Below are 26353 nucleotides of genomic sequence, written 5' to 3' on the forward strand. Positions count from 1 at the left end.
CTCAAGCAACCTAACCTACACCATTGTCCTGGGCTGCAAAAGTCCCCTAAAACTCCTTTCCCTCTTGGCACTGGCCCCACTCCAGGACCTTTTGGCCTCCCAGGCCTGGTCTTGCCTGAGGCCATTGGGACTTCAGGTGGCTGGCTCTGGCTGGCCCTCGCGGTGGGTATTCACGCCCTTTGGCCATCATGTCTTGGCCTCAGCATTGACCAGTTGATGTTCTCTGGGTAGGTTCTTGAGCAGCTAGCCCTCCCTCCCATACAGGTCCACCCTCTCAGGCCCCTCCAAATGCTGTTCCCTCTCTATGGGCTTATGGGCCACATGGTTACTCTGGAGCACTCCTGAGCCTGCTGCTCTATCCTCGTTAGGCTCACTTGTACTCTGCCCTTCACTTGGACTACAGTCTGGCTGGCCTATGTGCAGTTCTTTAGGCCCCCCATGGACCCTACTCCATGTGGCCTCCAGCTCTCACTCTGTCCCCTCACTGGGGCCACTATCCTGCCCACCCCACTGGGGCTCCTGAGCCTTATCCCTCATGGGCTTCAGGCCTCATTCTGTGGGCCTGGGTCCTGTGCTTTTCTGTTGGGGTGTGCTCCCTTAGTCTTTCCCCCCATGTTGTCACCCACAAGGCAGCAGGAGCTGAGGCTTTTTGGTGCCCCATACTTGCCTTTCACTAGGGAGGCGCAGATGTGGCATTTCCTGGAGACTATCCCACCATAGGCAGCCCCACCACACCATCCAACCCCAGCAGTTTGTAGTTTTAGGTCACTCTCCATGACCAGGAACCTCCTCCATCCCCACAGTTCCTACCCTGACCCCCAGGTGTTCTGGGAGTAGCAGATCTCTGGCTGGGTGATGTTGTTCCTTTGGCTCCCTGCAGGAACTGCCAGCTCAGCTCCTAGGGCATGAGCTTATACTGAGTAGTCCTCCAGTCCAGCCCTTCTTCAATCCAGGAGCCCTCTTGTGGTCATGTGACTGCCTAATTGGACCTCACTACACCTGCTGGCTGCTCCACAGCCTGCTTAGTAGGGCTGTGCAAAGCTTTGGTTGCTGATTCGATTCAGAGGAGATTCGGTCCGATTCAGCAGCCAGATCTCCGAATCTGAATTGAATCGGGAGACCCTTTAATTTCTCTGAATTGAATCAGAACCCTCTGAATCAATTCAGAGAAATTCAGAAGGATTTGATGGTTCCAACGTAGACACAGCTTTAAATGTTTTTTTTTTCTACATACCTCAAGGTACCAGGCAACTTGTGAATGCTGAGATGCTGGGGCAGATGGAGCATCCTGTGGGAGTGCGGAGGGGTCCCCAGCGTGCTCGGCAATAGACCTAGAAGTGGACCAGAAGCACTTCCAGTCCACTTCTGCGTCTACCAGGGAGTGTGCAGGGGATTCCCTCCACTGGCAACTGGTGCCACCTGGGTGCGAGGGGGCACCTGGGGTCCCCCCATGGTCAATCGCCGAGCCAGAAGGTGCTTGGCTGCAGACCGGAAGTAGACCAGAAGTACTTACGGTTCACTTCCAGGTCCGCTACTGAGCATGCAGGGGGTGCCCCATGCTCCTGTGGGATGCTCCATCTGCCTCACCATCTCAGTGTTCACAAGCTGTGCTTGGTACCTTGAGATATGTAGAAAAAAAACACTTAAAGCAGTGTCTATGGCTGAATTGCTGATTCTCTGAATCAGCATCAAATCTTGGATTTGGATTTCGCCAAATTCAATAGGGGCAGTGATCTGAATCAATTAAATGTATCACTGCACCGATTCAGGTTGAATCCAAATCAAATATAGCCCGTTTCACACTCCCTACTGCTCAAGCCCCTTAAAGTGGCAGGCACAACATATGTTGTATCACATCTACTATCATCTTTTTCTCCAGGCTAAATATACCTAGCTCTTTCAACACTTTCTCATCTAGTTTGTATTTCAACTCCATTATCATTTTTGTGATGCACACAGGGGCCTTAACGGGTGGGCTAAAACATGTTTTTACCTTCTAGTATGCATCTGAGTAGTCCTGTACCTCTGATTAGAATACATCATTTTCTACATTGTTTATTGTATTTCCCACCTCCTTCCCCCACAACTAATGATATCAAACAGAGGAGAGGTTTACATACCAAAGAAACAGATTAGCTCAATCATTTAAGCAGAAACAAATATCTAGAAGCTTTGTTTCCCTTAAAAGCCTTCTGACAAAATATACTGCCTTACCTATACTTCTTCCTGCATTTAATGAGAGATTTAAAAAAAATATATTTTTTTTCCTTTTTAGGTGATGTCAGATTCCGGTCAGAAAACATGATTTTTTCCATTAACAGGTATTGGAGGATTTTTAGAAAAATCTCTCTTTCCTCTGCTACCCTATTGCTTTCTTATTATTGCATACATTTTTGAAACCCATCATTATTTTATAAAGCTGTTTGGAAAATGCAGTGGAAGTCAATGTTGCAATTTGGGGAACATTTTTGTTTCCATTTATGTTAAAATTTCATGAATTATCTAACCAGCTCTGCTTCCCTTTGCCTAAGCATAAATGTTACTGGTTATTCTTCTTCCCTGTGTGTCATGTATTTGTGCAAAATATAATGAGCTTGGATACTGTTAAGGCTTTCTTTTAATGGAGTGTATTGTTTGAAAACAGTGGTAGAGTGGAAAAGCAAAATGATTCTGACAGTTGTTTGAAGAATGGGAATCGTTTATGAAAGTTTCTCCCTTTTTTGATGAAAATATCCCAAGGGTTACTATCCCATATGTGAGTAGAGTTAGTCAAGTCAGAATGTACCAAAACTGCCTGCACACTGGGTGTGTCTACAAAGGCATATTAATGTGCTTGAATAAACTCTAGTACTTCTTGCACTGGAGTTTATCGCTTCCGGGGGTGCATTTACATGTAAGCCTAGGAGCACAGCAAATTGAGCTGGTTTAGAACAGTCCTGGCTGGCAGGAGGTCTTAGGGATTAGCCTACCAGCCTGGGGCTGCTCCCCCTGCCAAAATGTGAACCTATACAGCCTTTAAAAGAAGAGAGCAGGGGTCTCTTGCTTCCTCTATAAATGAACCAGAGGAGGTAATGTCCCCTCAGGTGGATTAAGATTCACTGAGGCCTTGGGGCCGGGCCCCCCATGCATGGCCTGTGTCCTCCACCCCCATGGCCCAGCCTCCCCAATCCTCACCCTTCCTTGCAGCTGTGAGCACTGTCCCCGGCTGGTAGAGCTGGAGTAGGACACACTGCCCCCAGGCCCAGGGCCAGAGCCATAGCTGCTCCCATTCACAGGTCCATACTGAAGCAGTTGCGTAGGACCTGCACAATGTCATCCCATGGCCAGGTGGCACTGGGGGTGTGCAGCCTCTGCCCGCCAGGCATATGCATTGTGGACCAAACTCTAGGGGCAGCCCCTCACCCCACTGCAGCTTAGTTCAGCTGTGGCAGCTTCTGGCAAATGTGCAGGATTGTGGCTGTGCTGAGCTAGGACCTGGCTGCACTGGGACTGCTCTGCCACTGGCAGATCCCGGCCATGACTTGTGTCCAACTCCACTCCCTGTCACCAGCAGCTTTGCCTACTCCCAGGGCTCTGGCACAGTTGTGCCCCATGTCCCATGCCCTGCCTGGTACCTGGCAGCCACAGCCTACTGCATTGTGCAAGCCCAGCCTGGCCTGGCTACTGGTTTTGTCTGTGCCAAGCTGTGCCCTTCCCCATACCCACCTCCAGGCATCTGGGGGCCCCTGTTTAGCAGAGGGACCTGGGCGCATGCCCAACTGGCCCATGCATTAGCTTACAGGGATTCAAATCCAGGCCTCCTACCTCCCATTACAGTGTTGTATCCACCTAGGTTATAGGCCACTGTGTGTCAGGGGAGAAGGCATCACAATCCACACGTTATATTAAAACTGTGCAGAAAAGGATTCAATATTCATTGAGCTATACAGAGAAAATGAGAGTGTTGCTATAACCTAATAAACCAGGAGCTGGAGCATATGTGGAGGTGAAACTCGAGGCACCTAGGGAACTTTTAAAGTAAAAAGATAAGGTATGTGTAGAGTTAGAAGGCAGTTGAGCAGGAAGTTTTCCAAAATTAAGTTTTGGATTTAAATACCTGAATCCCAATGTAAACACCTACATCCTTATCCGATCTAACCCTTTATCTTTTTATGACTTGGTTCACCATCCATAGAACATAGATAAAATACCTAACAGGGGTACTGTGAAGATAAACACATTGGCATTGCAAAGACAATGGTGACAGGGCCCTTATAAGTACTTTAGACAGATATAGCAATGCTACACTTATTCATCAGAGCAAATAGAGAAGCAGAAGGTGTGGATTGTTCTCTAAAGTTTTAGCTTGAATTTGCAAAAAGACAAAATATCTAACTCCTAGTTATGATAGAAAGCTTGGAAGTGTGACCTGGCTGTGACGAACATACACGTGTCTGCCAGAGTCCCGGGAAACACTTAAAAGTTTTGCTGGAATTGCTGGTTACAGGTGTACTAAATAACATATCTAACTACTATAGCCATGCCATCAACAGTTGTACTGCAAGTAGTTACACTAGCAAAAAAATGCATTGATTGATATAGCTTGTTTTGTTTGGGGAACTGATATAAACTGTAATAGCAGAAGACCTCTTTTGTCACTATAAGCAGCATCTCTTTGTGAGGAGTTCCAGTATAACTTTAGGTATATCAGCAAACCCTTTATCGTGTAGATAAAATGTGAATTTGCAGAGAGACTGACATGGATGACTGGTGCCTCCCAAGTCTGGGGGAGGGCCTGGAGGGGCACGACTGGGGGGGGTTGGGCATCCAGCTACCAGGGGTGGGGTGGGGTGGGAGGTGTTCCCCAGCGGCTGTTTGCTGAATGCGCTGGCACTTCCGCCACTGGCGGAGGCAATTTTGGGGGGGGCACTAGCATTCTCCATGCCCCCCTACCAGCCAGAGCGTTTGCTGTCAGGGGGGCAGCAGCGCTCTCAGGGGGGCCATGTGTTCCCGTGTCCCCCCTATGCATCCCCTATGGAGTCTGAAATAACACTTCTTCCTCCATAGTCTTAAAGTTTTGGAAATAATTTCTAATAGTTTCTAAGGAAACTACTAGAAAATGGTTGGAGCACCCAATTAAGCATGCTTCAAATTTGAGAGAAGAACAAAATAACATCATGGACAAATGACACTAAATTAGACAAAGCCAACAAGAGTTGGAATGGTATAGCAGAGAATAGTGTGTCATAATAAAGATCAGTTCTCCTCTGTTCATTATATTCTGTCACTGTTGCTGTATAAAAATAATATAGTGCTAGTTCTGATATAAACTCCAAGGAAGCTGAGCCATGTGTCTACACAGAGCTCAACTGACTTCAAACAGGCTCTGCACAGATACATGTATTCTCCTAAAAAGATCCACCCTGAAGTCTGTTGCTCTCTTTCCATTGAAAAAGCCCCCCCACAGTGAGTCAACTGCAAGATCAGGCTCTATATTTGTAAGGGATAGATACAATGCTGAGTTTTTTTCCACAGGGGACTTCTTTTCTAGAGAAGGATGTATAATTAATCATGGAATTCTTCTTATCCTGTATCTATGTTTGCCTCCTTTTATAATCATGAAAAGAGCCATTGTCGGATTTCTGGCCTGGTGCATCCAGTCAAAAACTTGGCAGGAATGCAAAACAGAAGCAGTGGCTGCTATACTGGGGATTATCTCTGAAATACAAACAAACAAACAAACAAACAAACAAACAAACCAGACTGGAACAGCATTAACACTATTTGGCATTTAATAAATTATGCACTGGATACTGGATTATGAAAACAGTGTACGAACACATCCGTAAATTTTAACTGCTTTTTCAAAACTTGTTTCAAAAATGTTTTTTAAAAATTGGGAGGAAAATAATTACTTTTCTGATGCTGTACAAAATATATAGACTGTAAGGCCAAATAATTTCCTATGCAGCCTCTTTCCTAGGAAAGACTGGAAATGCCAGGAATTTCATGAAGAGATTATCTGACCTGTCAATTGTGTGGGGACTTCTTCCCCCCATACCTTCTTTTGTGAAACAGCCATGACATCTGGTCCTTGAAACAGGTTCATGCCACAGATCCAATGGGCTCCTGAAATATTTAACAGTCCCATCTACAGCATGGCTTTAAAATGGTTTGTCCTAGAACCCCAGGCTTACGGAATGAGGAATACACATACCTTTTCCTCTTGGCTTGCAGCACTTCCTTTAAAACACAAAGACATGCTAAAATGAAAGATCTTTATGCTAAACATAGGCAACATGTGGGGGGGGGGCACAGGGGGCATGTGCCCACCCCTGAGATTGGCTGCTGTTGGCTTCTGCGGGTGGTTGCTACTCATCATCCCCATCCCCTACCACTGAAGCTGCTGCCAGCTTCTGCGGGTGTGTGCCACTTGCCATGCTGCTGCTGCTGCCACTGCTGGCTTCTGTGGGCGGTCGGCGCCCACCACCTCCCACACCCCTGCCATTGATGCCACCTCTGGCTTGTGCAGGTGGTCGCCTCTTGCCACCCCACTGCTAACACTGCTGCCCACAAACTGTACCCCCAGTCTCAGAAGTACCAGTCATTCATGATGCTAAATAAGCAGTGATTCACATGTAGCACAAATATTCCTAATTAAAAGGAAGTAGCTGAGAGAGGTATGACAGGAAACAATCTTTATTAGAATGTTTCTGAGACAAACTGAATCATGTCAATCTGTTGAGAGCTCTCATATATCCCACAACATGCAAATGAAGTTGAGATCCTCAGCTCATACAAATTGTTGTAGTATCAGTAAAGTCACTACTGAAGATATATGCCTTTAAGATAAGATCCAAAGTCAAGTCAACTGAAGTGCATGAAAAGATTCCATCAAGCATCAGACATAACAATATGACATTTTGGCTGATGTGTCTTGCTGAAGTCTCTGGCAAAACCCAAGTGTCTTAATTCCCCGGTGTTATACCTGTAAGGCTATCGTTTCTCTCTTGCAAGAATACTAAGGGTTAAACTCTTAAAAGTCATAAGCCAAAAGGTTATATACACACTAATAGTAATCCATGGGCTCTATGAACCCAGAGCATATAACCTGCCTTTTACTGTCCAAGCTATTTTTGCAACATGTAACATCTTCCCTGTTTACCTGCTTCCTGCAAGTCATGTGCGTCTCTCTCATTCACGGGGCCCAGTCCTTGAGTTCATTTGTGGAATACTTCTAATAATTGGTTTATGGGACAATATGTGTTTTTTTAATTGTCCCAAGGTTGGAAGTCGTTGCGGCCTGCCGTCAGGATGTTTGTAGCCATCTAAAACCACTATGGATGCACAGGGGAAGCCTACCAGTCTAGTATGGTATTGACTGTTTTCTTTATTTCTTTTTCTTATTTCTGCAAATTTGACTCAAATTCAACTTATGATCCATTATGACCCCTCACATCCTTTTCTGCAGTACTGTAGCTCAGCCCATCATCCCTGATTTTATTTGTGTATTTCATTGTTCCCTCCTAAGATGAGTACTTTGCATTTGTCCTTTCTGAATCTCATCCTACTTATTTCAGGCCATTCATCCAATTTATCAAGGTCATTTTGCTTGAAGCTGTGTACACCCCCCACCAGGGCACAAGAAGTTTCACAGCAGTAATAGAATGTATATTTCAAAGGCTGCAAATGAGATGACTGTCTTCAGAAGCACCAACATATCAAATACTGTACATATGACTATGGCCTGCTGCACCCAGCACAATGTATTTCATAGATTTCATAGACATTTGGGCTAGAAGGGACCTTGGGAGATCATCAAGTCCAGCCCCCTGCCCCAGGGGCAGGGAGTCAGCAAAGTCAGGACACTGGTGGATGTTATAGCTGGTTTGCCCAATAAATCAGTGCTGCCAGTCATGACAGAGCCCAGGGTAAAAGAAGTTAGGGGATTAAGTTCTTGGTCTCTGCGTCCCTTGAATGTTTCAGGTTTTGGGGGATAACTACCAGTCCTACCTGTCTGCAATTCATTTTAGTGCACAGTTCATTCTAGGGTGGAGAGGAGCGCCCTGAAGAGGTCCTAATGCCTTACTGAGAACTTGGAGTGTACCTGTGTAGAGACACAACCCAGTTGTTGTATAGAGGCAACTGGACATGCACAGGCACTATCACTGATTGTTGGTCCCATGCAGAGGCTTGGCCTCACATTGTGGCTGTATCAGATTCCACAAGGGCTCTTGGGCTTGTGGGTATTAGCACTTGAGTGAACAACTAGCACCACTATGAACAAACTCTACCAGTGTTTCTGTTTTGCTCCTTTTCTGGGCTCTCATTGTCCCCAAGCCCAGCACTTTTCTGTGCAGCTCTTTCTTTTCCTGCTTCTGTACCTCTCTTTCCTCTGGTAATATATGCACCTCTCCTCTGCCAATGCCATCCAGGAGGTATTTCCTTTGGGGTCTTCTCTGTATTATAGTTAAATGGTGGGCTGGCTGGACCCTCCAAACCTTCAGTGCCTGTGATGGAATATACAGATACCTCATTGCTTTATTTTTAAATGCTACAAGTGCACTTCTTTCCCCCTCCCCTAAGTAACACACACAGACACACACGCATTACTTTTATATTAGAAGAGCCCAGTTTCCAACTATTATACTTGATAATACTTTTTGGTATGTCACCCGTGATCATTTTTCACATTGGGAATCCAGAAGCAGCAAGTGAACTGCCCCTGATGAAATAAGTGAATTAAGTTTTTTCCATGTTATTCTTTTTAAAAGATTTCTAACTTCCAGTAGCCAGCAATTTGCCTATCAGTAGTTCAGTGATGAGAGATGGTAACGTCTCCACTTCTGGTTTCAGGCTGAAAAAGTAATCAAAAGAACATAAATATATTGCAATATTTCAGAGGGAAGAAGAGAAGGGCCCTCCTCAAAGCATGTGCAGGAGCTTTATAAAGGCTGTGACTGCGCAGCATGTCACTGAAGGGAGGGGTCTGGTAAGTTACAGAAGCCCAGCAAGTTTTGTCTTTCCAACTGACTTAACTTGCTGCTAGAAATGGTTGCATGTAGTACTTTCCAGGTGTGCAAAAAGATAACTTGGATGAGGGGGTAGAAAGCACCCTGTTCAAGTTTGCTGATGACACTAAGATGTGGGGGGATGTGGGTGCACTAGAAGGGTGCAATAGGCTACAAGCTGACCTTGACAGGTTGCAACAGTGGGCGGATGAGAATAGGATGGGGTTTAACACTGATAAGTGCAAGGTGTTGCACATGGGGAGGAAGAACCGGCACCACACTTACAGGTTGGGGAACTCCCCTCTTGCCAGCACGGAGACGGAAAAGGATCTTGGAGTCGTCATTGACTCCATGATGAACATGGGCCGGCAGTGTGGGGAGGCAGTCAAGAAGGCCAACCGTACCCTGTCATGCATCCACAGATGCATCTCGAGCAGGTCCAGGGAGGTGATCCTCCCCCTCTATGCGGCACTGGTCAGGCCGCAGCTGGAGTACTGCATCCAGTTCTGGGCGCCACACTTCAAGAGGGACGTGGACGATATGGAAAGAGTTCAGAGGAGGGCCACTCGTATGATCAGGGGTCAGCAGGGCAGGCCTTATGAGGAGAGGCTACGGGACCTGAACCTGTTTAGCCTCCACAAGAGAAGGTTAAGGGGGGACCTTGTGGCCTGCTACAAACTGGTCAGGGGGGATCAGCAGGTATTGGGGGAGTCCCTGTTCCCCTGTGCGCTGCCAGGAGTGACCAGGAATAACGGTCACAAGCTGGCGGAGGGTAAGTTTAGATTAGATATTAGGAGGCGCTACTTCACAGTCAGGGCGGCTAGGGCCTGGAACCGGGGAAGTGGTGCAGGCTTCTAGCCTGGGGATTTTTAAAAGAAAGTTAGATGAGCACCTTGCTGGGGTCATCTGACCCCGGTGCTCTTTCCTGCCAAGGCAGGGGGTCGGACTAGATGATCTACCTAGGTCCCTTCCGACTCTAGCTACTATGAAACTATGAAACTATAAGATTAAGCATATCCTTCTTGATCATGTTTTTGCCCTTCCCTGGACTTGTGCTGAACATATGCTATGAAAGGAAAGGAGAACCATTTGGACTTTCTCTTTAAGCTCATTGCTTTCTAATTGAGCACTGTGCCAGGTGCATCCACTTTTTAAGGAGCCATGTGATCTCACCATATACTTTTTTAAAACTGTAATTGAAACTGCCAGGCATCTCTGGACAAATGAGATGGATGGGATGAGGAAGGTGTTGAGGGCACTAATCTTCTGCCAGCAGAGAGGAATCCAGCTTATAGACACAGTTGACTACACCAGCCAGCTGCCTCAGAGCTGGTGTCCAGCATCTCCTGGTGTTCATTAGGCTCATAGACTAGGTCCTCTGCATGGGCAAGGATGTTCACCTTTCTTTTGTAAAGTTTGAACCTTCCTGGACCCTTCGCGATTGTCCTAATGAGGGGCTCCATAACCAGGCTAAAGGCAATGGGGCTTAGGGGCATCCTTGTTTCACCCCAATCTAGACTGGTATATCTTATGACAGGATGTCACCCTCCAGTGGCTGGATAATACAGCCACTACAGAGCTACTGAACCAACTGGAAGAAATGGCTTGACATTCCAAGCTCTCAGACTCTTGAACATGTGTTTGTGGAGTAGTATCAAGGGCCCTCTACAGTACAAAGTTGTGTCCAGAGGAAAGTAATGGCCATGGTAGATACAGACCTAGACACTTGGAAAGAACTTCAGCTGGACTCACCCTAGGATGTGAATATGGAAGTTTTCAGAGGGAACGATTTGGTGGTAATGGCATGAAAATGGCTCTGCGCTTCTAATTAGCTACCAGTGGGGATGTTTCAAAGTCTACCTAGTGTATCAAAAAACAAAACAAAACAAAAAAACCTTCCAGTAAAAGACTTCCTTGGAAGCTCCCTACAGGAACTGGTTAGAACCCTTCCTTTTGTACTACCAATAGCACCTCACAGCATCCCAAGAAAGTGCCAACAAAGATGAAGAATTTACCGTTCCCTTATGGTGCCAAAACAAGTAAAATAAATTCCACTACATATGTTAGGAAACAACCTCACTTTTGAAGTCATTCCAGCTCTTTCCTGAGGATAAAAGATGGCCATATTTTAGCAGAAGGGAATGATGCCATGTGTTACAATATAATAAAGAAATCATACAAAATCTAGAGCCTAAGTCAAGTCAGGCTTTTAAAAATATCTCATGGAATATATTTTTATTTGTGACATATAAGCTTAATGTGCACGTAGGCATAAAAAGTTCCTACGTGTAGGAAAATTGGTATCTTTCCTGCAGAAACATTCACTTAATTGTCTTAATTTGCAATTAATTTTAGTTCTCATGGGGAGGTGGGAAATAAATAAATCTATTCCTCTTTGTGAACTTAGTGAGCTATCAGCTGTTTAACTCCCTCTTTAGAATAGTCATAGGACAATTTCACTTTTCAAATAATTTTTTATTTATTGACTGGCTTTTAGTGAGCACATACTGGTAATCAATAAGGGGATTCTTTTTTTAGCAGTGTCGGTCAGGCCAACCCTCTAAATGAGAGCATCAGTGTGGAGAGTCTAGATATGGCTGGCAGCTGCACTATTAATTTTCTCTCCTTTTAAGGCCTTTGGTGTATAGTTTGCATGGACATGTTCTGCTCTTTTTAAAAGTTGTCATTTCATTTTTTTTAAGTGTTTAAGATGATTCGTTGAACACCAAAAGAACATTTGTGTAACTAATATACAGAGAGCAGTTCTTATAACAGAGTCTAATGTGGCAAAGGCCTAGCAACATGCAGTTCGCATCTACATGAGATGCTACTATGCAGTAACAATAAGCTACTGGTGCAGTAGCATTGGTGGGCACTAACTGTGATGTGACACTACTGAGCAGTAGCATCTGAAAAAAATTGTGCTGGAACACTACTGTGCAGAAATGCTGGTTACTGCACAGTCATTTAGTACTTGGTTATGCAGTAAATGAGGCCTCGAAGTACAAGTGCGATTCTCTAGACTGTTTAAGTGTTCTTACTCATACTTCTTTTCATAGGCATAACAAGCAGGCCCAGGGTCTTGGGCAAACCATGCAAGAGGCCAGGGGGAGGGGCTGGAAGTAGGGGGCAGGAAAAGTGCCAGAACATGGACCGCTTGCCCTAGCTGTGGCTCTTCCAGGAGCAACACGGTGTCCATGCCATAGGGCTGCTTTTGCTTCCAGGTCATGGACTATGCAAGGTTGGCACCCTGGCACCTCTCCTTAGTTGGCAATCAAGGATGGTACCCTGCTTGCCTACCTCTAGTTCCATTACTGCTTCTTTTATGCAACCAAAAACAAAACAGCCATATGATAGCTCTCCAAAATAACCCTCTCTTCATGCCTTCCTCTATTGCAGTGGATCTCAACCTTTTTAGATTCGAAGCACCCCTGTGCTAACAGTGCTAATATTTTATGGCATCCTGCAGCACACTTGAAAAGATCTCAAGGTATCCCAGAGTGCCATGACACTCTGGTTGAGAATCACTGATCTATTGTTAATTCAACCTCAAGTTCTTATGGTCGTATACTATCCCTCCTGCCCCCTGGCAGCATTCTCCTATTGTTGTAGAGGCTCTGCCCCTTTCCTTAGAGCTTGCTCTACCACAACATGCATTATTATTATTAACCTACTGTGCAGTTGTCTAATATCTAGAACAATTAGGTTTAGTTTTATGTTCAAGGACTTGAAGGGAATTTAGTAATCGCTTCTTGGCCTCTTGAAGGCTCAGATAGAAAACATTTACTATTCTATCTATTAAGGTACCTTGCCTAGACCTGAAAAATAGGGACTGACTCTACAAAATAATGTAATTAGTTACTGTGGGCTCTTTCACTAACTGGATCATCCCCAAAAATGTTGTGGATACCACAGAAAATGTTGTGATGTGTCACAAGCCTTGCCAAACTGAAGTTTTCAAAAATCATGAGTCAAGCCATAATCAGCCACATAATCTGACTTAGTAACTGTTAAAATAAATTCAACAAATGTTTTCTGATTATTGGCACTTCAGGATCCATTTGCATTATGTTTTTTTTAAGCTTTTCCCACAAAAACCATAAAGTATAAAAACATTCTTAAAAAATGAAAGCTGAGATTCTGATATGCTTGCATGATTCAAGGTGATGGGTTTTAAGAAAAAAACATCAAAAAGCACAATATTCCTTTAGTGGGTTGGCAACAGTCACCAAAATAGTATACCTTGTGAAATCCAGCTTTTTAAAGGTTGCAGTGCTCCCACTACGTAGTAATATATTCTTTTCACAGGTGTCTCTTTTGGCTCTTGAGTGTAGCTTAAAAAAGCTACAACAAAGCCCTTAATACCTGTAAAGCACACCAATGCTATAAAATCCTAAATATAGTCCCCCAGGTCCCAACCCTTCAGTAGAACCTGCTTGCAGGGACATCATTGCAGGATAATGGCACTGGCCTAGAAAACTTTCTCTCCTTTCTTGTCTTAAATTTATCTTTAAAGCAAACACATCTTCAAATAAACTTGATCATCCAGTTCCCCCTTCCCCATCATTATAATCCCCTCAAACTTCTTCTCCTCAAGCTGTATCCTGTTAGCTCTTGAGGGCTAGAATCATGTCTTATTTATGATACTAAGCTGCTAAACAAAGTTACTACATTACATACAGATTTACTAATAATCTATTTCAGGTATTTATACAGCCCCTATTATCATTGTATCTGAGCACATTAAAATCTTTAGTGTGTTTTTCTTGATACCTTATGAAGTAGAAAGATTTTAGCCTCATCCCCAGCTGGAGATGGGCAATGTGGCTAAAGGTCACAGGTTAATGGCCTGATACAAAAAGTAACTTTGTAGAATTTAGAAGTGTGGTCAGAAAAAACCCTACCTGACAATGTAAGCGATAGGCATCTAAATTTTCACTAGTCAAGTTACCTAGGTGCTTCTGATTCAGCTGCTGCACATGGGCGTAATTGCAACTTGGCTCTGCTGCATATGCTGTTTGGGAGGACCCAAACTTCTCCCAGGTCCTTGCAGGAGATCTGATCCAGTAGACCTTCTGAAATCATGTCTAAGCCACATTGACGGCTTTGAGTTAAAAAAAAGCTTGCAAAATACATTGGTGTGACCAATTGTACTACTGGTCGGAGCACTAGCCCAGGAAGTGGTAGACTTTTGAACCTGAGGGGATTAAAACCATTTGACCCCAGTATTCTTTCCTGCCATGGCAGGGGGTCAGACTAGATGATCTGCTCAGGTCCCTTCCGACCCTAGAAACTATGAAACTATGAAAACCCACATCTGTCCCTTCTTATAAACAGACTATGGGATAGGCCTTGATGGAATCTATGGGTTAAAGCTATGCAGTAAAGAATGCAAGATTCATGCAGCCAGAGTAAAAGCAAGCAAGAGAAAGCCTGACTGTAGATCAATGTCAGGGCACTTCCCTGGCACCTCATTTTTCCTTTCTGTGTACATGGTACTTTGTACCTAAGCTGGGTTTGTGAATCCTACTTCCTGACTTGGGAACCTGTCAGCATAGGGATATTCAGCACTATCACACCTACATCCCTTTGGTTGTGTCTACACTGCATCCTTGACGCTCTCAAGGCTGTTACTGAGAAGCAGGCCCCATGCATCCAGTCCCTAGGTGCCAAACCTGGGAAGGAGGCACTGGAGCACTTTCAGAGTTATTCTATCGTTGTTCTAAGCAGGTCCCTGGCTAGATGGTATTCTTCTCTTCTCCGAATTAGATTGATCATCATATTTGGGGTCAGGAATAAATTTTTCCCCCATGGACAGATTGGTATAGACTGTGGGGGTTTTACCTTCCTCTAGAGCAGGAGCATAGCCTTCCACTTGGCATCTCCTGAGTGTGTATTAACAAACAACCTTTTACAGAAGCAGGACATTGGCTGATGCACGGTCCCCCTGCTTTCCCTGTGACAGGTTTGCGTGTTACGTCTTGTTGTGTTAGGGTCACTGGCGATGCGTAGGGTAGGCGGTACATGTGGGTGCATGTGCACCCCCTGGAAATGCCAGTCGCAAAACCAGAAGTACTGGTGAAAGTGCAGTTCCAGTTTTGCCACTGGTGATTCTGGGCTCAGTGAACAGCTGCTGGGGAACCCCACCCCCCTCCGGTCAGCAGTTGTCCGCTAGGGGAGCCCCCTCCCCGTTGGTGCCCTGCCAGTCATCCATGGTTAGGGTGGATGGCTGCTTTACAAAGAGTTGAGATGGATTTCTATAGGGTGGTTGGATAGGGATGACCCAGCCCCTCAGGGAGGGAGTTGGAAAGGATGACCTCTGGAGGTCCCTGCTTCTCTCCAGTCTTGTGATCTGTGTCTGTGGGCAGAGGGGAGAGGGGTAGCTGGCAGTAGGTGGGAGACTCGGGACTTCTGGGCACTTCTCTAGGGCCAGGGGGGAGCTGAGGCACCTACCCTTTGCCAGTCTGGCCCTAAATTGCCTAGGGCAAGGTCAAAGGATCAGAATAACAGAGAATAATAGAGGCTGGAAGGGACCTCCTGAGGTCTTCTAGTCCAGGGTTTCTCAACTGGTGGGACACGTCCCACCGAAGGTCCTCTAGGTGGGACTTGGAACATGGCAGGACTTCTGGTTTCGCTTTTATCGGCCTCCCCCCACCCTTTACATGGCCTCCAGGGGACTGCCCGCCCACTCATGGGTTTTGACGACGTAGGTGGGATGTAAGGTGCAAAAGGTTGAGAACGGCTGATCTAGTCCAACCCCCTGCCTGCGGCAGGTTCCTCGCTATCCAAACCACCCTGCACCATCCCTAGCACTCCTCCTGTCAACCCTGGCACAACACAGAGCGAAGACCCCCACCTGCCACAAAGGCAAAACAAGGGGACCCAACCCCATGTTGTGAAGGCAAGGCTTCGCGGCGGAAACCTGTCATCTCGAGGGGTCTTTGGGGAGACGAGCCCACCTGTCGCGCTGGTTCATCCCGGGGAGGGAAGACGAGGGCGCCCTTCCCTCGTGAGGGGAGCGTGGAGGAGCCCTTTCACTGAGCCACGAGGAGCGCGCCTGAGGGGCCCTGCTGCCCTCCCCCTCCGGCCCGCTGCCGCAGGAAGGCGCTGGGGGGACCAGCGGCCGCCCTCCTCCCGCTGCAGGTGCGCCCCGCGCTGGGGGGACCTGCTGCTGCGCACTACGGCCGAGGGGCGCCGGGAACTGCTGCTGCTGCTGCTGGCGGGGAGGAGGCAGGGAGCGGGGAAAGCTCCTCCCGCCCACACAGCAGCGGCAGCGCAATCCATTGTGCCGGCGGGCGGGGACTGGAGCGCACACAAGCAGCGCTGGAGCCCCGAGCCAGCCGCCCTGCGTCCTGCCGCCGCCACCTCGGCCGGGTGAGTACCCCGCGCTGGGGAGCCCGGTCCGGCCCGGCCTGCGGTGCGAGCCGCAGCCCCGAGCGGGACGCTCCGTGCCCTCGGTTGCCACGGAAACAACGGGCAGCGCCGATCCTGCCCCGCCGCGTCACAATGGGCTATTGGGCGGGGGGGTGCTGTTTCCCGCCGCAGCCTTGGAGCCGGGTTCAACTCCAGGATAGGACCTCAGCGGGGAGGCGGGCGGCACCCCGGCTCCAATGGTGTGTACCTGACTCGGTGTTTCCAGCCCCTTGCATTGCTCCCCTCCGCAGGGGCAGTTCCATTTTCGTAGGAACCTGGGGAAGCAGAACTGAAAGAGACTGCTGAAGGTCATGGAGCCCAGTGCCACTCGACCGTCTTTGGACCACGACCCCTTTGTAAACATCCCCACGCAGTGCCCCGCACTCCCTACCCCCAGGTGCCAGCCCCCCAGTGTGTGGGGCAAGGGGAGCCCAAGCAGCCCCATGTGGGCTGCAAGTCTTTAAGGAAAAGCCACAGCTTCCCATCGTTTTTCTCTTACAAAGAAGAATCCATTTCTAAAGTTTGTTTGTGATCCTTTCCATGTATTCTTGTGACCTGCTTTTGGGTGGCAACCCAGGGGTTGAGAAACGCTGATCTAGTCCAGCTCCCTGCTTGAGGCAGGATCACCCCTGACTAAACCATCCCATCCCATCCCATCCCAGTGTCTGTCCAATTTGGCCTTGAAAATGTCCAGAGATGGAGAGTTCACAGTTTCTCACAGTTCATAGTTCCAATACCTGACCACTCTCATAGTCAGAAAGTTCCCCCGAATCTCCAACCTAAATTTCCCCCGCTGCCACTTGAGGCCCTTGCTCCTAGTCCTCCTTCCTACAACCAGAGAAAACCTCAACTCCATCCTCCATGTAATCACCCTTCAGGTATTTGAAGACTTTTATAACATGCCTCCTCAGTCTTTTCTTCCCTTGATGTTACACACACTCACACTTGTGACTTGGGCTAAGTGGTGGAACATCAGGTTTTAGTCAAGGATACTATATATATAATACCTCTGTGTGGGCACACGTCTATAGCAAAGTGTGGGTCTGGTGCGTAAAGCAACTCTGAAATGGGGTTTCGCCCTTAAAAGAGTCCTTCCCCATTTGCATTCTCTCCTTAATGCAGTAACAGAAACGAGCTCTTTTTTCACAACCCATGTGAGAGCACAACATGCTGGCATTAGACTGTCTTCTAACTCACATATTCAGAAGAACGATTTGGTTCCTTATCCTGGGCAGTTCAAAGAGATCAAAGCTCAGCATGGGAATAAGTGCTTGTTGGAGTGGGGACTTCTCGTACCAAGACCAGACTTGACTCTCAGTTGCATTGAAGCTAACTCCGATGAGAAATTTAGGCTAGCAAATGATGGAATGGATGATTGTGGGACTACATAGGTGGGACTGAAGGCTGGATTTGGCTTGCAGAATCTATACTGAGGATGTATGAACCAGAATGAACATGACGGTTTTAGAGTCTCATGCTGAGTTTGCAGGGCTGTCGGCAATATTCATGGAATAACTGAGAACTAATAATTGAGAGCCACCAAATCTGGATCTTAGCAATGCTACTTATGAAAAAAAAATACTTTTTTTGCACTTGGACAACATGTAAAAACAGGCAAAGCAGGCTCTTCTTTCAGTATATTTTTACACCCTGACAAAAAAAAATCAATGTTGTTATTGTCTGTTTCTCAGTATGGAGTAAGGAAAATACGGCTTACAGAAAAATTCAGTTTAGAAAGTAAGAGCCTTGTTACACCTTAGGTTGTAAGTAGCACAAATGTTAATTGGCTTAGTGTTTTTCAGTTTAGTGGAGCAGCCTCACCTTAAGGCAAAAAACCATCTCTGACTGTCTTTCACCTGCACGCCTGTGGGGGCATGACTAGGAACTGTGTATGGCCCCAGGCAGAGGCAGCACCCCATAATGTTCCTTGTATTTTTTGTGATTAAAAATTCTTCAAGCCTCCTAAATGAGAGCTCCTTTCAATCTGGGGACCAAAAGGTGGTTGAAGCATCCCTTCCAACTTCAGGTGATGCCAGGAACTGATGTGTATTGGGGCTGGGGTGCCTGTGGCTGGATGGGGTGCTGGCTATGGGGAGGAGGACCACACAGGAGGCACTACAGCTGCCAGGTGCTCCAGGGCTGTGGCACTGGCTTTGCCAAGCAGGAGCAGTGAGCCGGTCTGTGTGGCAGTGGGAGGCACTGCAGCTGCCTGATGCTCCAGGGCTGCAGCACTCACTCTTCCTGATGTATCCAGGGGCCTCCACCCAGACTGGCTCACTACTCCCACTGGGAAACCAAGCACTGCAGGGCTGGAGCATCTTGGGATACTAGAAGACTTCAACTTGGAGGCACAGCTGTGGGAAGTGGCCACACCTTAGTGGAACAGGAGCAAGGTTATGCAGAGTAGAGATAATCCTGCCTTGAAGTGGTGTAATTTGAGCTGAATGAGTGCTTTAAGCCACGTAAGGGTATTAATGTGCAGCCAATCCAGGGGTTAACTAAGAGCTCCAGAAGCCACCTAAAATTACCATGTAACAAGGCCCTAATAGATCTAACCCTGCTCCCCTGAATGTTAATGTCAAGGGTTTGAGGAGTGGATTCTCACTGCCTGATCCTGCAGCAGCACTGTGGGAGCAATTGTACCTTCCAGAGTCTCATTAGTTTTGGGGATCTGCCTGCACAAAGCAGCTGTAAGAATTGGAGCCTTGTCTCCACAGTATGATTAAGAATAGCTTTTCAGCTATATTTTGTAAGGGTATGTATTATGAAAAAAGAGACTTTAAGAGATTCCAGTGATTTTGTATTGGATAAATAATATAGTTATCACAAACTTTGTAAAATGATAGTGTGTTCTCAGTTAGTGGACCTTTTCTAACAAAGTTTAGAAATGATTCAGTATTATAAAGTTCCAGTGAAACTGCTTCAGACTATTTGCTCTTTTGCAGATGCTGACAGCATTTGACAACATTTTAAAGCACTTTGCAGAGGTAATGAACTAAGAATTATATTATACTCTAAATAACTGTGACATTAAAAGTCCTCATTTTAGTGGGGGTGTAATAATACCACCTTACAGTTATATTTGAGGGGGTACACTTCAGTTTAAGCTTTTATGTTCAGATATTTTTAATATTCATAGACAGTTATCTACTATGAGCCTTATTTCTGGCATTGTAGGTATCTTTGGTTCATCGATTTCATAGACATTAGGGGCTGGAAGAGACTTCACGAGATCATCAAGTCCAGCTGCCCTGCTATAGGCAGGAAGTTTGCTGGGGTCAAATGATCCCAGCAAGATAAACATCCAAATGCCTTCTGAATGAGTCCAGAGTAGGTGCTTGCACCACCTTTGTGGGGAGTCTGTTCCAGACCCTGGACACTCGGATTGTAAAGGAATTTTTCCTTATGTCCAGTCTAAATCGGCCTTCCAGAAGTTTGTGGCCATTAGATCTCCTGGTGAACAACTGTTCTCCCAGATCTTGGTGTACCCCCCTCATATACTTATAGGCTGCCACCAAATCCCCCCTCAGCCTTCTCTTCTCCAGACTGAAGAGCCCCATGTCCCTCAGCTGCTTCTCATAAGCCTTGCTCTCTTGGCCTTTGATCATGTGGGTGGCTCTCCTTTGGACTCTCTCAAGCTTATCCACATCCCTCCTGAAGTGGTGGGGGTGGAAATTTCATTTGGTAAAATTTCACCTGGGAAGGTTTATTTAAGATATGGGTGGAAATGGTATTTTTAATGCTCTGAACATTTCTTGGGGATTAGGAGGTTTTGGAGGTCATTTAGATAAATCAAAATCATCGCTTAGCTGGGGTCGTTTGACCCCAGCATTCTTTCCTGCCCATGGCAGAGGGTCGGACTTGATGATCTGCTTAGGTCCCTTCCGACCCTACCAACTATGAAACTATGAGAACATGTTCAGCTACAACTTCAAACTTGAGGGAAGCTAGGTGCTTTTAAGTGACAGAAATCTGATATGGAGTAATGGAGTTCTGTTTAAATTTTTATAAAATACCTAATTGGCATTTTCTTATTAGGAAAACACTAGACAGAAGGCCAGCTTAAGTATTGTCCTGATTACTGAAAGATCATAAGGATACTCAAGAACCACAGAGGATTCAGGGTTTTGGAACTTTGAATAATTTGGAACCAATCACTGGAAGCTTTGAAATCATGAACTCAAAATCAAGGAAGGAAATCCCAGTATCTTGGATATGATTTCAGAAGTTTTTAGGGAACTTCTGGTTAATTAAGATGTCAGCAGATCTGAGGATGACCTCTACCCGCACTTGATCTCATTTCATCTCAGCCATAAAATCAGTAAGACTGGCCCTGTTCACTTGTGTAAATGCCTATTCTTCACAAAAGTCAGTAGAAAGTTGCATATTAGTTCTTCATTTGGCCCGTGACTTGAATAAGAACACAGGAAGAAACTAAAACAATATTTGAGAACTAGATTGTGACTTATGGAGTGTACCTACATGCAATATTATGGTGAAGTGATAAACTCTGGCACAGTTTGCATTGGACTTTATCACAGCGCCCTAATGGCATGTGTAGATGCTCATACTTTTGTGGTCCAGGGTGCATGTGCTGTGCCTGGGACAGCAACAGTTTGAGCCAGGGTGGAGTAGCCCTGGGCTGGCCAGGGGTCTGCGGGGTCTGCTCCAGTCTCTGGGAGGTGTCATCAGGCAGTGGAAGGGCTGGCTGGAGCGCAAGAGTTGGCCAGCAAGTGGAGCCTTGTGGGTAGGTGGCAGGCAGGGGTCTGGCCTCCTGCTGCCTGGGTTGACCAAGCTTAGTGTACACCTGAGTCAGGGTCAGCATTTATACATGCGTTCAGGTGCAATTATTTTCACCACTGTAAGATAGTACTGTCCCCGACGGTATTATCTTACAGTGGTGAAAATTAGTTTGCTGTGGTGTAATAATATTGCACATGTGATGCTTTACACCACGGTAAATTAGTCTACTGGACAGTTAAGTGCATGTGTAGATGCACCCATAAGGTATCAGAGTCGGAGAGGGAGCATTAACAAGATTTGTGCATGTAAGTAATATGAAGAGGGATAAGAGTCTGTTCTTGCAAGCACTTTTAACATACTGAAATCTTGTTTACCCTGGGGGACAGCTTTCTTAGGATTGTTCTTGTGAGTAAAGATATCGATATAGTGGTATCAGTTTTCATGCTACATGTAAAAAAATGCCAGCCAGATTTGACCACCCAAAATACACTGTTCAATTAGAAAGAGGGTTCTTTTCTTCCTGTTTTTATTTTCACTTTTGGTTCAGAAGATGTTTCTGTTGTTGCTTGAGTAGTCAGTTATTGCTAAAATGTATCTTCTGACACTGATAAAGTGATGATTGGCATTGAATGCCAGTTTGAGATGAGCAGCTAAAATTTAATGAAGAAGAATCCTCTTAGTATAAGACATGGCATCACAGCAGAAATTTTAGATTGACTTTCTTGACTGGAAGATGACTGACTTAAAGGCCAAGAATGGCAGTCATTTATTTCCATACTAGTACAGGGAAGTGATGATTATAGCTGGACCAGAAATATGGATTGAATGAAGTGAAAAATGAAATTAATTTAAACACTTGGATGAGAACAGTTGACAGTAGTTTTGGAAGTAACTGACCAGGCATAAATGCCATCCACTATAATTACGCTTCCTTTTTAGTAGACTTGTACTTGCTCTTCTTTCCAGTTCTTTTAATGCAGGAAATTCTGTGCCGTTCACATGTCCCATCTTTTCTGTTCTATGTCAGGTTTTACACTGAACCTGTTTCTGTAGTTTCTGGATAATTTAACTTAGTAATAATTACTGTAAGGACTCAGTTTACTCTAGAACTAGTAATGATGATTCAGCATCTTTTTCTGTTGAAATTATTTCATTTTTAAATTTATTTTCTTGTAAATTCAGTGGGCCTGGTTGCCTGTTCCTTTAAAAACAGTCACAGGAAGAATATCTTGGAATAGAAAATTCTAGGTTTCCCTAGAGATTCTTGCAACAAGAGGCCCAGATTTGCTTCCCACAAAAATTGAAGATCTGGACAGCATGAGAGCAACATAGAGCAAGATGGCATGAATGTATCAAGCCATTCATACAGCATCTTCTGGACACTGAACTGTGCTCCCTGACTTATGTGCAGTTCAGACCTCTTATGCCAATTTTGAGTTTGAACCAGTAACTTTAATTCACTCTTGCTCTTTTTGGCTTCTTACATTTTTTCAAAGTAAATTTTATTGTTGGCCTATGTGCTGTTACTAATTTTTTGCTCATAAATAAAATATATTTTTATTTATTTTTGATATATTTAACATTTTGTTATTTCTGCCAGTGAAATGTCAACCTCAGAGGAAAAATAATGAATATTTCCCTGATTAGTTTTGCCTCCTATAGTTTTGCAGAAAATAATTATAGTTAACTTATTTTCCATGACAAATTGATAGTTGGCCATCTCTGAAAAGTATCTGTCATTTTCACAGGAAATTAGATGCTGATGAAAATGAAGTACATGTGTTTTTTATGGACCTGTGGCTTATTTTCAAGTTGTTGACTGTAACAGTGACTCTTTGCTTTTTTAATGGTTGTCTCGGGCTTAGTGATTCTGTTACAGGACTGAATCTTTAGATCCTGGAGAAATTTTGTGAGTGTAGGAGAGAAGGATCTTTTGGAAAAAGGAAAAGAGGCAAATCATATTACCTGAGATGGAGAGATCTTGGGAGAGTGTAGGCCTATAGGTGGGATTAGCTTTTAGTCCTTGACTATTTATGGAGGATACTGTTAGGATCAGTGAGGAGTCTCAAAGGTCATCAGGCAAATCTAGAAGCGGAAAGTGAAGAAAGGATGACTGAATTTGGGAATTTATTGTTTAGGTCCCTAGGGTTGGAACTCATTGTAGATGGAGGATATGGGCACTTTTCTATTAAACAAAAACCTTGAAAACCTTTCCACTAAGAAAAAAGATGAAGTGCTGGTTTTCTGCAGCAAATAGGCTAACTTGACCTAGAGAGCAGAATTAGCTTAAGTAGGGTTTTTGGGGGAGAGAAGGGGGAGATTTTTGTATTTGGACACTCTGGCTGGGCAAGGGAGGACTCTAAGCAGAGGAGCAAACTACCCTTTTCTGCAGAAAATGTGGATATGACTGTGTTTGGTGTGTTGAAGCAGCTTTCTTACACCAACAGAGAATATTTATGAAGCATAGTTTTACCTGCTTCTAGAAAGATTAATTTCTCAGGAAGACTAAATTGTAAATCTGCTCTCTTCTTTAGTCCTTTGGGTTTAATATTGTATGTAGATGTTATATATCAGTTGTTTTCAACCTTTTTTCACTTGCGGACCCCTAAAAATTTTTAAATGGAAGTGTGGACCCCTTTGAATGGTAAGGGAGGGTGTCACAGGATGGGGTCCCTAGGGATGGCCGTGATGCCCCTAGGGCTCCTTGACGGTGCCAAATCCTGGCCAACAGGCATCCTTTTTCTCACCTGCCACATCTTGTTGTAACTGAAATAAATAGGGAGGCTGCCCTCAAGTTTGTATTTTGGGCACAGTCCTGATGGACCTCACTGAACCCTGTGGGTTCTCGACCCCTTTTGGGTCACTCTCCAAAATGGATGCCTCTCATGACATCCTCAGCCTTATGGGCTAGATGCATGGCTCCAAACTGTCCCTTTACCATGCCCCAAGCTTCGCAGATAGTACTCATGCCCCGTGTCCCCCTGAGGCTTTAGTTTGACTTGGCCTCCTGTTGTTGCTGGGTTCTCTGCAGCCTTGTCTCTCTCTCTGCGCCCCTTGGCACTGGGGTCCACTCACCCCCAGTTACTGCACTCACTCTGGCGCTGGGGTCCCCATACTGTAGTGGGCCCCTAGTGAGGCCTCCTCCCTCTCCAGTAGTCTCAGCCCAATCCACCAGTTTACAAACAGAAATCAAAATACGAGCCCCTGGGCTATAACATAATGCAAGCAGCTCAGGGTGTGCTCTGTCCCTTTAAAAGAATCACCCTTCCCCCCAGCATTAGGTGCCTTGTAGGCCAGGGTATCTGTTGACCTCCTGAAGTCCCTTAATCTTACCAGGAGCTGAATGGGCTGTCAAGCCTCTTCACTTAGCTTACAGTCACCTTTTGTGTATCCCTTAGACATGGTCTGCGGACCCCTAAGGGCCCGTGGACTATAGCTTGAAAACCACTGTTATATATCTATGAGCAAAAGAATGAATATGACACTGACTGGCCACCAGGTATGTCTGGGAGCAGTCTGGGAGCTTAAACCAGGTGGTCTTACAAGATCCAGGCTGGTAGTATAAGTGTAAAGGCACTCATTGTCATACTTGGGTTGGAGTGTTGGAGTACTTTAGGAAATGTATGAGAGGTAATATGTTTTTGTGATATATTTTATTGGAACATCTCTGTACTTGGGAAAGAGGTTTGACAAGCTTTTGAGCACAAAGTGCCCTTCCTCACGTCTCCTTGACAAATGTCTCTCTCAACTATACAGCCAGTCAAATAAAAGATACAGCAAAAAAAACCCCCCAAACCCATACCCTTCTAAGTCATCAAACGGCTGAGATTACTTGGGGCAGGTGTAGTGGAGGATATTTTCTGTGTATGCATGTAGGTCTCCATCTTTTGAAAATTTTCTACATAGCTTTCTCCATTCATTCAAGAAATTAAAGGTGGCCTTGATCACAGTGAACTGTATTAATAACATAGGGACAAATCTTGCTCCTGTTTATGTCACTACAGCCACTGATCTTGTCTTTTTAGTTTTATGCCTAATTGAGATCCATAATAAGTGAACTACTGAATATGGAAGTGGTTACATTGGGAAAAATCAGAGACTTGAATAATACTTAGGATATATTAATATTCTTCCTTTAAATAACATGAAACTACCCACAGTAATAATGGTGAAAATATATTTCATAGTATCACTGTTGTTACAATATTCTGTACTAATTATTGAGAACAAACTACTTTATGTATAAAACCATCTTCTGAACTAATTCAGATTGGTGCTTTAGAAAGCATTTTTACTGCAGCTGTCTTTTTTTCTAGAAGTTTTTTTTCAAATTCGTGTAACACCGAACTGTAAAATCAATGTAACCCCATCATTCATAAAGTTTCTCTTGTACTTTGGTATCCAAGTCCACATTTAGTATTTGAATTAAAAACAAAACAAACAAACAAAATCCCAACAACAGAGCAAGAAGAAGAAAAAATTTCTCCTGTTCTATTCTAGGCATTTAAAAGCTTATCAATTTACATTTTTTCATCTCATTTAATCTCAAAGACCTACCTCCATCTACAGTTCCATTCCTAGCCGTATGCCAGAGCATTGTTTGACCAGGAATTCATATGAAGGAGGACTATCTACTGAACTGTCAACAGCACTAGATGTTTGGAGATTTTGTGCCCATGAATTAATAAGGCACAACTCTGCTGAGTTCATGAGCTTTGATGAGTTCAGTGCTTAAGGTCTTTTGACTGTCATGTTGGGGGAGACCAGCGGCATAAAATTCCATTCCAAGAGCTTTTCTCAATTTAAATGTGTCACTTTTTTAAGTAACCTGAATATGAGGTTAAAAAAGTAGTAGAATTTTATAAAAGCTGTTCAGTAACCATATTAATTTGTTTTTAAAATGATTATTGCAAGGGACAATAATACATAATCATGCATAAGAATTCTGAAATGGACATAACCAGATTTAAATTCTTATTGTGTCTGAAATATATTCCATCTGCATTTAAGTGAGATAAAGTTTAGGTGAAATAACATCTGAAGGGCTGTTGTACTTGATCAACTAAAGTAGGATTCCATCTGGTTTATTGGGATAAATAGAAGTAAAACCTTCAGTTAGTATGTAATATAATGGTATGTAGCATACACCTTATGAAGGCTTATTCTCAGTATTCATTTTTTTAATAAGGTTTTTGAATAGTTTTTTT

At 44.8% G+C, this 26353-nt stretch overlaps 1 protein-coding gene across 5 annotated transcripts in view; it reads left to right on the forward strand.

Moving 5' to 3' along the window:
• KLHL32 (kelch like family member 32) overlaps nt 1-26353 on the forward strand; it is a 299877-nt gene that overhangs the window by 37868 nt on the left and 235656 nt on the right. For 2 of the 5 annotated variants that reach the window (XM_090037125.1, XM_090037129.1), the window contains exon 1: nt 16231-16364. The gene's annotated coding sequence lies outside the window, so the exon portion shown is untranslated. Of the gene's footprint in view, nt 1-2275; nt 2322-15956; nt 16365-19348; nt 19391-26353 lie in introns of those variants that run through there. The other 3 variants (XM_090037126.1, XM_090037127.1, XM_090037128.1) reach the window with 3 other exon arrangements.

Source organism: Crocodylus siamensis, chromosome 1, assembly GCF_052110815.1.
Source record: "Crocodylus siamensis isolate JL-2025a chromosome 1, ASM5211081v1, whole genome shotgun sequence".
Classification (NCBI taxonomy): domain Eukaryota; kingdom Metazoa; phylum Chordata; order Crocodylia; family Crocodylidae; genus Crocodylus; species Crocodylus siamensis.